Here is a 12722-nt window from a genome sequence, read left to right on the forward strand (position 1 = left end):
CCTGTTTGTACAGGGAGCTGGAGAACAGTAAACCAGAACAGAGCAGGGATGCAGAACTGAAAGGAAATCAACCCAAAATGCTCTTGAATCCTGTTTGTGTGCAAGAGCCCACTAGAGTCACCAAAACAATTTAAAAATCAGGCTTGTCTCTTCTCTGATTTCTTATTCTATAGTGGAGCAGAGAAGAGAGGAGAAGAGAGGAGAAGAGAGGAGAAGAGAGGGCAGACATGCTAGCTTGAATTCCCTTGCCAGTCTTTCCTCCCACTGCAGTCCTGCAGCAGTGTCTCCAGCAGCAGTCAGGTTTGCATCAAAACTGTCAGAGCTGACCAAAAGTTTCTTAACAGTAATTCCTAACTGTGTTTTATCCTAGGGACACTTCTTTGAGGAACAACTTCTGGAAAGGTCCTGACTACCTTTGTGATTTTTTGAGATATATTAAAAAAAAATCTGTTCTTTTTTGAAACAATTAACTAATCTGATGAGCTTCAGTTCCTGATAAATATTTGCCTGTTCTGCAGATGCTGTATGTGTAGCAGAGGGAAGAGACTTCCCCGCAATATGTGCCCATTTCAGGTCACATACTCTTTTGTTAGCCCTTTTAAGGCATAGCCACTTGAGATCATGACATTCTCGAAATAAGTCTCTAATACGATTTTCAATAAACCAATCTTTTCAAAGTCATACCAAACATCTTGATAACAGGGCATCTTGTCCCTGCAACAGGAGGATTAGCCTGTGAGTAATCTGGGTGGTGCTGCAGCGTCTGGGTTTTTTTAATTGATTCAAGTGGTTTATGGTCAAATTTAAGAGACCAATACATGCAAATCCTGCATCCAAACCCAAGCATTTGTAGTTACTTTTTGTTTGTATGTAACCTTCTTGCTTTGGCGTGAGCAACTTTGATCTTTGATACACTGACAGCTTCCTGCAGTAGGTGGAAGAGACATTCTTAACTGTGTCTGCAAGCTGCATCAAGAGTTTATCAAAGTTGCTGACTCCTAAAATTTAGGCGAGCAGTGCCACAGCACATACTATAAATGACCTTTTTCTCCTGGCCTGCTGGCTGTAAACAAGCTTGATACAAACCTAGGCAAGGAAAGCTCCATGCTAAGGTGTTTATTGATTTCTTTGTGTTGTTGATCTGGTGGTGTGGGTGGACCCTGCTGAAGTCCCCTATAAAAAAGGCAGTGCATGAAAATGCCTCTCCCATGAAATTTGGAATAATTTTAATTGCAACAATCCAGAGATATTCTAACACATATCAGAGGCGTCCTGGACCTGAGCAAAGAATAACGTGATTCTTATCCCAAGGCACGCAAAATGCAGTCAGCCAGTGCTGAGTGGGGAGTGAATCACTGATTCAATGAGCTTCAGTTCCTGATAAAATGTCTGGGAGAGAAGTAACTGGTCAGAGATGTTCTTCTAGGCATTGAGAGCCTAGAAAGCTTCTTTCCTTGGGCAATTTCCATGGGGAACTTGCCTGGTTTGTGCTTTTCTATGGCTGATGAATGATGTCACTGGGTAATTTTGGTCATTCTAATAGCAGGTGCAATACAGGTGGGACAAAGGGAAAGTAAAGGGGGTAAAACTTCCTCCCTTGTTTTAGATACATCATCTCCTGCTCCTCACAATGTGGCTGGCACCACTCACTCTCTGTGCTGATGGGGTGAGGTGAAGAGACACTGGAGACAACCAAAGCTCTTGTGCACAGCTGCAGCAAGGTGGGACAGTGCCACAGGCTCCATCAGCTCTCCCTGCCAGGCATGGTGAGGTGCTGTATGGCTAGGGGATCCCCAGACATAGTAAGGTGCCATGTGGCCAGGGGATCTCAGGGCTGGGGGGCTTGTGGGCAGGTATGGGCTCCAGGCAGCAAATCCTGCCTTCCCATGTGGCCTACATATGAAATCAGGGATGTGTTGTGTATATATATATCCAAGTGACGTCTCCTAGAGGTCCCATCCCATGCTGAGGACACGCAGGATGTATGCCACCCCAGCATGCACACAGTCCCTTTCACTACTAGCAGTAAATGACTCAACTCTCAGGCAGCAGCAGTGCTGCAAATTTTAAATAAAAAAAAGCCCCAGCATGGTTCCCAGTCCCTAAGTTCTGATGTCTGAGTATTCCAGGTGGCATCCCAGGTGGGATGGGAGCTTGGACGTGGACTTCAGGTAGCCATCAGCACCAAGATATGTATCTGCAGGATGTGGGTATGGGAAGTGCCTTCCCAGGTCTGCCTCTGCTGCTTCAGGCACACTAAAAGCTTCATAGCGGTAAGGAATGTCCCCTCTTCTCACTGCTTTGGTACATTTGTGCAGCCTCTCTGGGTTTGTATGATGCATGTCTGAAAAGGAAACAGGAAGGAGCTGCAAATGGAAATTTCAAGCTGTCAGCAACAAAGCAAACCCCAAACAACTTCCCATAGCATGGGTGTAAAACCCAGGCTGCGCACTTCAGCTTCAAGTGACAGAAGATGCTGAATTTTACACAGAGTCTTCTGAAATCAGCAAGCGCTGGAGATAGAGTGAAAGAAATTACTTTGTCTTGGCTGTATCTGCCCCAGGAGAGGGCCCAGATTCCAGCATCCCTTGGCACAGCTCTGCCTATTGCCTCTGAGCCCTCCCTGAGATGCTGCTCCTTAGGCTGGCCCCCCTTTTTTGCTTGGAGGTGGCTGTGAGAGAGGAGCTTGCCATGTATAAAAGCTCTGCTGTGCCACTTGCTGATGGGGGAGAGAACATGCCCTGGTCTATTTTGTTCACAGCATAAATCACAGTGTCACATTTGTCTCTTTGGCTTCACTAGAAACGTACCAGAGTTTTAGCCCATAGCTGTATAATGCATGTCCAGCTGCCATGAAAATGCATGTGAATAGAGCAGGGGGAAAGATCTATGATATGAGAGCCGAATACCTGTATTGTCAAATATTTCTGTGTGTACACCATCAGCCCAATCCAGAACCGGTCACCATGAACAGTGCATGGAGAAGTACAGAACTTATGCTGATCTCCAGTTAATTAGTTTCTCACCCAAGGACTGATGAGTGTGTGACCTTGTCCTGGGAAAGAGCCACTCCCACCAGCTACATAATTTCACAAATCCACAAAACAAACAAGTTGCCATTCTGCAAACCCCTCAAACCTATGGAATTCTCATTTCCTGTGAGGTGTGGTTTTCAGGTGGCCAGTGCTGGATTCTTGGATTACTTTGCAAGGCTGAAAGAGCATACACAATACACATCCATCTGAGAATAAAAAAATTAGTGGTGAAAGTGTGCAAGTTTTGCAGACTTACAGTGTCCCACACAGGCAGCTGTTGTGCTGATCTGCATTCGTACAGGTAAAGGCTTCCTTCTGTGCATGTGTGAGGATGAGTGAAAATGTGATTGTCCCATAATACTGACAGTTTGAAAACATAATTTTCTACAGCCATGAACTTTAGACTTGGTAGAATGGACAGAGAGAGGGTAATTTTCCTTGAAAAGACTGGGTAGATGAATAGGGGTTCTTTTAAATAGGATGAAAGTAAGAGAGCAAGGGGTGATAATCATCAGAGTGCTTCACAGTTGGAAAAAAAAGTGTGAGCATTTTCAGTCCATGGGGAGATGAATGGAGACAGAGAGCAAGTCCACAATATGTGAAGGTAGAATCTTCATATGGCATTGCTGCAGGGCTTGTTTTCTGTGCTAGTGGTTCAGGGAACTGGTAAAACTGGACTGGGACAGTAAAGGCTGTAATCCCAATTCATCATTTATAGCCTGCTCGTGTCCAGGCAGACATGTCCATCCCAGCCTTCTCAGATACAGAGAACTGCAGCATTTCACAATCATGGGAAGGGCTTCCCAGCTGCACGATCTGAACGTTTTGAAGTGACACATGGTGCGTTATATTAACTTGGTTCAGACAATCAGCTTTAAACATCTGAATCTGATTTCTTGATGCTAATTCTTCTTGCTCAATCTTTATTTCAGCTGTGTGGAATTCTCAGACCTTTCTGACCCTGACTTATCATTTCCTGATGTTTTGTTGCTAAGTCATTGAGGTTTCAGGGAGGCTGATGTTACTAAAATGTGCACACCTTTGATTGTACGCATGGCTGGCGTATCAGACCGAACTTTTCATATGCTCTGTATATATCACTGTCTGCAGTGCTGTGTGCTCTGCAGTTGCACCATTTGGCGTGCTTATCTGCATGCCCCATTAGTGCAGTCCTCCTTAAAATGTGGTTGTTATTTAAGGCTTTTCAAAAGCTCAGCCTCTGCACAGTACAAAACTTGATCTGAGCCTACGTCCGCTCTTGTCACTCATGTACAGGTTCCATCTGTTCCCCTTTTCCTCTCCCGTTGCTGCTTGCCACATCCAGACCACATGCTGCTTATACATCGTACAATAGAGATTTCTGCACACTCACTTTTGAAAATGTGGCTCTCAGTGCTTTATTGTTCACATGTCTTGTTGCTTAAGGCAAGTTTTATCAGTAACAATTTTGTTGTTTACTGGCACGTAGAATAAAAGAGGGTACTGCTAAAATGTGACTGGAGGAGAGTAAAAACACCTTTGATACATCAATTACACAATTTCTGCCAGCTTTCTGATCATTCTCCCCTGCCACCACTTCCCCAAATTCTGTAGTTACCCAAGGATAAAGCAAGATCCTAACATCACTTACAGTGATGTAAGGGCTGCTCCGCTCTGCATGAGGCTGCTCCGTGTTGGTAAAGATTCACCAGCACCTCCCATGCTCCTGTGCCTGGTGAGAAGAGAGGATGGGACCTTCTAGTACTCCCTTCCAGCAAGGCAGCCCTGGTTTCTGCTTTAGATCTCCTTTACAGGTCCCTGGTGGCACCTTGCAAAATGGCCACATTCTTCCATTTGGGGAAATAAAATTTCCTACAGAAACTAGTTCTGGAAGTGGAATCAGTGCTAGGAGAGTCTAGGAAGACACTTCTCTTTCAGGAGCTGAGCTGAGCTCTAGCAGCTCCCCCAGTGTGCAGACTGGAGCAGACCCAGAGGTAAGCAATGACAAGGGAATTAATGCAGGCAGATTCCCTGGGAGCCTTCTCAGGCCCTTCCCATCACACCTCATTCCATACCTGTGGTGAGACTGGAGTATCTGCAAACAGATCGCATTGGGTGCAACTCCCAGTAATGTTCCTGGGTGTCTGCAGGAAGGATGGCACACAGCCCAATACACTGGATTATTGCCACCCAGAGATTTCCCACACCAGGAAAATCTCCAGCTGCCCAAAACCTCTGGTCTCCCACCTGGAGAAACCCAAGACCTGCCTATGGTGATGATAATTTCTGTTACTGGGGAAACCCACAAACGGTAGGAATAGACCCAGTTTCTATCAGACACTTGTTCTGATGAAAGCTCCCCTGACAAGTGTGGGCTTCTGACACAGACACAGCCCGCTACTCCCTTTCCAAGAAGAGAGGTGAGCAGCCACACAGCTCCACTTGCATCCTGCACGTTCAACCAGACACTGAAAAAACACCTCAGAACAGGAACATAAAGACCCTTCCATTTCTGTTCATGAACTACAGCCATGGCTCACAGGGTGTCTCATGGCTACTGTTCCACCCTGTGGCTCCCATCCCACCCAGTCCCCTCTGCAGGTCAGCAAAAGCAGTGAGGAGATTCAAGGTCTCTTCTCCCTGAGAAGGAGTGGGCAGGATGAGCAAGCTTTGGTTTGCACCAAAATACTCATCATTTTCAGGTACAATTCACTGAATATTTTGTGTACTGCCCGGTACCAAATTTGAGGCCATTCATTGGTCAGAGAGGAGGCATGAAGGATACGAAAGAAGAGAATGGAGCAGAGCTCTTGGCAAGCTGTTGTAGATTAGAAAGGAGGCAGGTAGGAAGAGAGATGAAGCAAGCACTTAGAAGAGTTATTCAGGAGAAACAAGGGCTTTAAGTGACATTTGAATATGGGAAAGAAATCAGTATCCGTAGTTTCCACTGGTGTTTGGAGTGCTAAAAGCAGAAGTGGTTGCTGAAGTCTAAACAGGAATGTGAGGCTGAGCTCTCAGCTTCCTCACAAATCGTATGATTTACAGGCTCACTTGATTTACAGGCTCATGTGCAGAAGAGGTCTTATTTTATGGAATTTCAGGCCTTTTTGAAACAAATTGCTTTGTGAGCAGTGGAACTAATGGCTCTTGGTTTCCTGTGGGTCTCTGACCACTGCTTCATAGTCACCTCTCTTCTCTCCCCTTCTCCTAAAATAAAATAGCTACAATGAGCCCCACTCTTCCCTCATTATATGCTCTAAGACCCTTTCCTGGGCTGCAGTCAGGGCCATATATGCTGGCTGGCCAGCTAATGCATAGATGGCCAGCCAGCATGCACACTCACTAGCCAGGTGACTGCTGGCTGCATTTCTTTAACTGAGGTCCCTACTCCTCACATAGCAATCAGTTTGCACAAAATTTAGAGAGAAAATCAGTAGCTTTTGAAATTTCTACCTTTCTGTCCTATGTGAAATCAGGTACAAATTATTGATGGAGCTGGACAGACAGATGGAATCTGAGCTAAAACGGCTCTGTTGTATCCGCTTTGGATGTACATATAGGATATTAGTTCAGGTTCTGGAATTCATTTCTCTCTCTCTCTCCCTCTTTTCCAGCTATTTTTAACCTGGATGTGTTCTGTGATTTGTTTCCCACACAGCACAGAAAATGGCACAGCTGAGGGGTGAGTGAGTGGTGGCAGAGGGGAAGGGGAAATCAGGGGATGCTTATGTTGGTGCTGCTGCTGAAAGAAGTGCTCATCAAACGATAGCCTCTCAAATCTGTATAATGTGGAGTCCCACACCACCCCACAGAAGAATGGTGACTATAAATATATTCAGAGACTTAGTGACTTAGTGCTCAGATAGAGGGCAAAAAGAGCTAGAGAAATTAAGGGAAACTGTAAAAATAACCAGCAGAAACAGCAGCCAGTTTTGAAATGTAATGTTTTCTATCATGGCTCAACATCTTGGTACTGCCCACATTCCTGTGCTTACATCTCAAGACATCCCTCTGCACAGGATCTCATAAGGAAAATCCTGTTTGTGGCAGCTCAGTCTCTGCACAGAGTGTACATCAACTCAGAAACCCTTTATCTGAGCTACTATACATACAAACCTCGAGCTTGAAAGAACAGAGGTTTTATCTGGAAAAACATAGGAAAAAGCTTCTTGAGCAATAATTTACAAAATGAGACCTCTAATTGTGAAGCATTTTTTCAGTTAACTATAGATAATTATAATGTGTGAGATCTGCTTTTTCCCCTGTCTTCTGTTTAACACTGTTTGTTAGACATGAAAGGAAAAGAGGATTAAAAGGAAGAGATGGTATTGTAAACAACCCTTCAGGGGAGGTGGGAAAACAACAGTAACTCTCTCAAACAGAACACAAAGATGCCCTTAGGAAAAGGTTTTCAGTGTCCTGCATTTGAAAGTTAATGAGTAAATTGATGTCAAATATTGCTTTAAGGACTGACAGTGCCATCTTTAAGATCTCAAGCATGCACCTTAACTGAGAAGAGACAAAGGGAATTTTTAATGGGCAATAAATGGACTAATATTTTTGGATGCAAAGCTACAAGCAGGTTAGATCTCATGGGATGTGGATTTGGTTTTACTTCCTGGCACTGCGACTTTATTTTGTTCGTTTGCTTTACACTGTCTTTTGATGAAGCACCGATTTTTCTTTCAAAAAGGAAAAAAAAAAAGGTGGTCTCAGTAAATAATCCTCCTTTGAATTATAGTAAGTCCCTTGAGGAATATGGAGTTGGCTGGTTTGGGGGTTGTGTAGGCATGTGCCAGACCATCTCCCCACTATCCTGTTATGCCTCACTTCACACCAAGCTCAAGTTGCTTGGTCATCTCTGCCTCTGCAGTGTTGCAAGACCACCTTGTACAGATGCCTCCTTCACCCAGAGCTACCTGCCAAGAACCTTTCAAGACCCCACTGATGTCCTCCCAACCTTTTATCCACCCAGGGATCCCAAAGCCGTAACACCGGTTCCCAGCTGCCTCTTACTTATCCTCACACCTCAGAAATGCATGGGCCACTTCACAAACCTTTCCTACTCCCCATTTCTCAAAAAACTCCTTTGCCATCACCACAACATTGAGACAGATCTGCTTACACTAGCCTAAGTTGCCAGCCTTAAAAAAAAGAAGAGGGACTCAGCTCCCTAAGTTTAGACACACAGACACAAGGGAGCACATGCTCAGCCTTGAGAGAGCGCATCAATAGCACCTCTACCTCCTTAACATTGCAGCTCTCTGGCTCACTTACCGTATTCCCAAGGGTCAGCCACCACTTTCCAGTACTTTCTCAGTGGATAAAAAACACTTAGTTTAACTCTTCTGCTCAGCTGTTATGCTCTAGCTCTTCCAGAGCAACTAAAACACCAGTCTGCTCACACTTTCATGCCAGACCTTGCCTCTCAGAGCTACAGGTTGTACTACTCCTTGAAACCCTTCCATCCTTCTCCCAGCACTCAACCACCCTCCATGAGACATCCTGACCTCGTGCAGCATCTGCCCTCTGTGCTGGAGAGGTGCCTGTACTCCAGCACAGATTGCATGACTCCTGTCCTTGCAAGCTTGAGTACTTCAGTACTTGGACAGAGGGACAGGCTTGGCTCCTCTGTGTCACCTGCCTCTCTTCTCAAGGCGTTGTTCAATACATTCCCAGTCTCCTCCCTCTCATTAGCTTCTGCGTTAGTCTTGAGCTCATCCCGATCTAAATGACAGGCTGCCAAACAGGCACATAACCTTTCACTTGGCTTCCACCAGAGAATGCAGCTTTGATCTGCTAAGAGTATAACTGAGGCCAGTTCTCATGCCCCATCAGTGATGACAACATGTGAGATCAGCTCTGCTGTGCCTTCTCTTTTATCCTTTGGAAGTTACCACCAGCAAGAATGCTTTACACTATCCAAAAGCAAGAACTATGGTTATCTCACCTTTCATACACAGGTACATATATACACAGACATATATACACTGGCTCTACTGCACCCTGTCCCGTTTCTGGCATCATTGTGAGCAACTAGAGCATGAAAGTAGAGAAGCAAGAGGATACTGAGGTGCTCTATGTGTTTATGACAGAGACTGCTTGAACCAGTGGCTGTGTTCTGTGCAGTCCCAGCTAACTGGCACAAGGCTCTAGCCAAGCTTGTTGTGACCCTCTTTGGAAAAGCTGGAGTTCAGCTTTTGTCTGGCTGATAAAGTTGGTATTGTGAAGAAACCAGAAATACAAGTCCTGCTCAAGAGCTATGCTGTGCCCCAGGCAAGAATACAAACACATGCTTCTCCCTCCAAATTACAGTGAAACAATCAGGTATTCTCAGAGCAGCCCCAGGTGGCAAAGCCCTGCTTGCTGAGGTACATGAAGTGTGTACCTCCAAGGGCGACAATGCGAGACTGGGGACAGCAGGAGCAGGCGAACACAAACCCACCTGGATGAAGGGTTCCCCATGGTGCAGAACCAAAGAAGAGTTCAGCACCATGCTTTCTCTAGGCGCAAGTCAGATCATCTCGATGCCTTGTTGGATTTGACTCACCAAGAACAGCATCACGTTCACCACAAAGTGAACAGACAAACTGCATGGGCAGGTGTTTGCAGAGAAGCAGATGGAAAAGGTGGGTGCTCCAATATTATAATGGCAAGCGTTGAAGAAAGAGGAAGAGTTTGATGAGGGCTAGAAAAAAACCTCAAAATTCTCCTTACCATGCATGAGATCAATTGTACAGCATGGTTAAGTCTGGGTCTTTTCAGTGGCAGGAGGAAAGCTAAAAACTGTGTTGCCATTCCCTGTCCTCATCCAATGCCCAAAGATTCATGGCAAGCATCAATATTGTGTGAAACACCAACCCTAGTAGATATCAATCTAACAATCCTTAAATTCTAGCAAATGACAAATACCATCGCAGTCCAGGGGATGTCCAGTTTCCTAGCTTGTTTCCTGCTCCTTCTGTGCCTTAATTCATGCTAGACATGGATTTATTCTTCAAAAAAAGACATTTGGACTGAACAAAACAGTCCTGTTACCACTCCTGAAAAACCACACTCTGACATCCCTTCCCTCCCACTCCCTTGCTGCAAGTGCAGTGCTGGGCATAAGTCATCTCTCCAAATGCAGGTCTCAAACTCAGAATAAGAAAACCAAACAAACTCCTGGGACTCCGGTTAGCGAACTGATTGAATCTCCACTGACTGTAAAGGGCAAGCTACACCCCAGAACTCACTGACACCTCCCAGAAACCCTGAGGATGCACAATTGGAGACCCAAAGCCAGACCTATAATGTGCTGTAGAAAAATAACAGCTGCTGTGAGGTCCCATGTCCTGCTATAGCAGAGACTCTTTGGCAGGTATTTCAGAGTGAACACATCTAGACCCCTAACACTACTCCCATCCAGTACTGGTGTGTATTTTAACTTGGACAGTGCCCAATCTGCACAGTTAGTGTTTTCCACACAAAAATGCCTGGTTGGTAAACTTCCAAGAAGTTCTATTTTAGATTCAATGAAGAATGGCAGCTTTCCATGGAACTTACTTCTCTTCTTTCCTCCTCTCTTTCCCTTCACTCCAAAATAAGATTCCTAAAAAACCCATTAATTTTCATTTGGAAATGCTACCTGGGGTACCTCATGGATGTCAGAGTTCATTTGTTCTGTCCTTCAGGCAGTGGGATAACTTCATTAAAAGTCCTTTTGTACCTTGAAAAAATACTTAGGGGGGCAAGGAGGGTTACGGAGTGTCCCATCCTTACCTTTTCATTGAACTGCTTTTCCCTCCCCTTGAAGAGAGTGCAGCAGAGGCTCTGCTGTAGACTTCTGAAAATTCATAATTTTTAACACTGTGCTGCTGCTCCTGAGGCTGTATGGTCGCTCACGGCAGTGAAGGATGAGGAACAGAATCACACCTGTGGAGAAGCCACCCCTTCATTATCAGAATACAGATCTGGTGATGTGTGATTGCCTCAGAGTGGGAGATACACACAGATCTTACTGAAAACCTCTTATGCTTCTGCATCCAGGTTCACCTACTTCTGCATAAAAGTTGTCCTAGAGCCTGCAGACCATGTCCTAAATAGCTGAAATTTGCAGGAGCATGCCATCTCCTTATCAGCTCCCACACTGTGATACATTTCTATGCTTGTTTTGTCCCATTCTATGTCTCCAGAGTTCTCATCGAGCAAGAACTGAGCTCCTTCCAAGTTGTAATGATCCTCACTTGTTCACTCCCTCACAAACAGAAATCACTTTGGCCAAAAGCCATGACTGCAATAAGGGCCAGGCACATACATGGGCAGCTTAAAAGCACCTCAGCTTTGGGAAATCCTGCTGGGCTGTAAAAGCTGCCACAAACCCAAATTATATCAAGCAAGGCCTGTCTGATAATTCTTTGGCACAATCCCCAAACCGGCTGAACTGCTTTTTCAAACAAAGTATTTCCAGGTGGGTTATTAGGTCCTGTATCCCTTCCATCTTGTATTCTCTTGTGGTTGAAAAAGACATTCCTTAGAACAAGCTATTTTTAAAAGAAAAGCAAGCAAATATTCTCTTTTATATTTCTGGCTCCTCTAAACCAGAAGGATAGTTTGCAAGACACAAACTGTTCCCACTGAGTAGCACATGGGTCTTATCTGCCCACAGTGTCTGTGCCTGTGCAGGACTTTCCGCTGGGGATATAATTTAGATTTTCACAAGGAGACTGATGCTGGTACAACTACCAGTGTGAACAGTTACGCAAGTATGAAGGGTCATGCTCTGTTAAATCTAGTTTCCCTTCCTGTATTTTTATAGCAGCATCACTGCAGCCACGTTTGAGTCTATGCTGCTTTAATTGTACCAGAGGAGTTAAAAGGAAAGAACTGAGCCAAGCGTGCCCCACAGCTGGTTGCTGGCCGAGCTGTGTGAGTCGCGGTGTGAGGAGGCAGAAGCCTGGCTCCATGCAGCTCTCCCAGCTTCAGATATGCACACTTGGGCTGTTTTACATGTGTGCACATGAGATTCATCCGTAAAGCTTTGCCAAAATAGCTGCACCTACATAAAAGCCATCATGGTGTGAGACAGCAAAGCTTTGGGAGAGCTGGTTTGCTGCACTCCCTGTGATGGATGGGGCAGGTAGAGCATTGGCTGACCTGCTGTTACTTTGGCCCACTGCAAAAATCTATGCCCAAGGTGAACAGGATTGTTGGGAATGGACCACAAGTGGGAGACCTGCAGATCTGTAACTAGATACTGCATGACTGAAGAAAAAGAAAAGAAAAGACAGGGTTTTCATTTGAAAGCTGTAAAAAAAATAAAAGTGGTTTGTTGGTTGATTTGAGTCTCTGGGGTCTCTGAGGAGAGGTGGAGACAGAACAGCATGAAACACAGAGGTTTCTGTGAGTTAAAACAAACTGTTTCACTTCGAGACGGTTTCAGACAAGATGATTTTGACGTGTGTCTTTGGAAAAAAATAACCCCCCCATGACCAGTAAAACCCGACCAGGCGGCGATCGTCTGGGTCTGGCGCAGAGCTGCGGGTGAGAGGCCTGTCCCCAGGGAGGCCCGCCTGCGGCACACGCGTGCCAGCCAGGATTTCCTTCACAGCGCTGCTGGGAAGAGGCAGGTGTCGATGGGAGCCCTGTCAGCTGCGTGCCGCCTCGGCAGGCCTGTGCTCCCGGCCGCAGCCAGCTCCAGAGGGCCGCAGCCAGCTCCAGAGGGCCGCA

At 45.5% G+C, this 12722-nt stretch overlaps 1 long non-coding RNA gene across 1 annotated transcript in view; it reads left to right on the top strand.

The window, feature by feature from the left end:
• LOC121673446 overlaps positions 1 to 12332 on the top strand; it is a 35624-nt gene extending 23292 nt beyond the window's left edge. Inside the window, exon 2 of the long non-coding RNA XR_006019219.1 lies at positions 6629 to 12332. This is a non-coding gene — a long non-coding RNA (uncharacterized LOC121673446). The remainder of the gene's footprint in view (positions 1 to 6628) is intronic.
• The last annotated feature ends 390 nt before the right edge of the window (positions 12333 to 12722 follow it).

The sequence above is a fragment of the Corvus kubaryi genome, unplaced genomic scaffold (genome assembly GCF_017639235.1).
Source record: "Corvus kubaryi isolate FWS band 111438036 unplaced genomic scaffold, C.kubaryi_AGA036_p1.0 65439, whole genome shotgun sequence".
Lineage (NCBI taxonomy): Eukaryota > Metazoa > Chordata > Aves > Passeriformes > Corvidae > Corvus > Corvus kubaryi.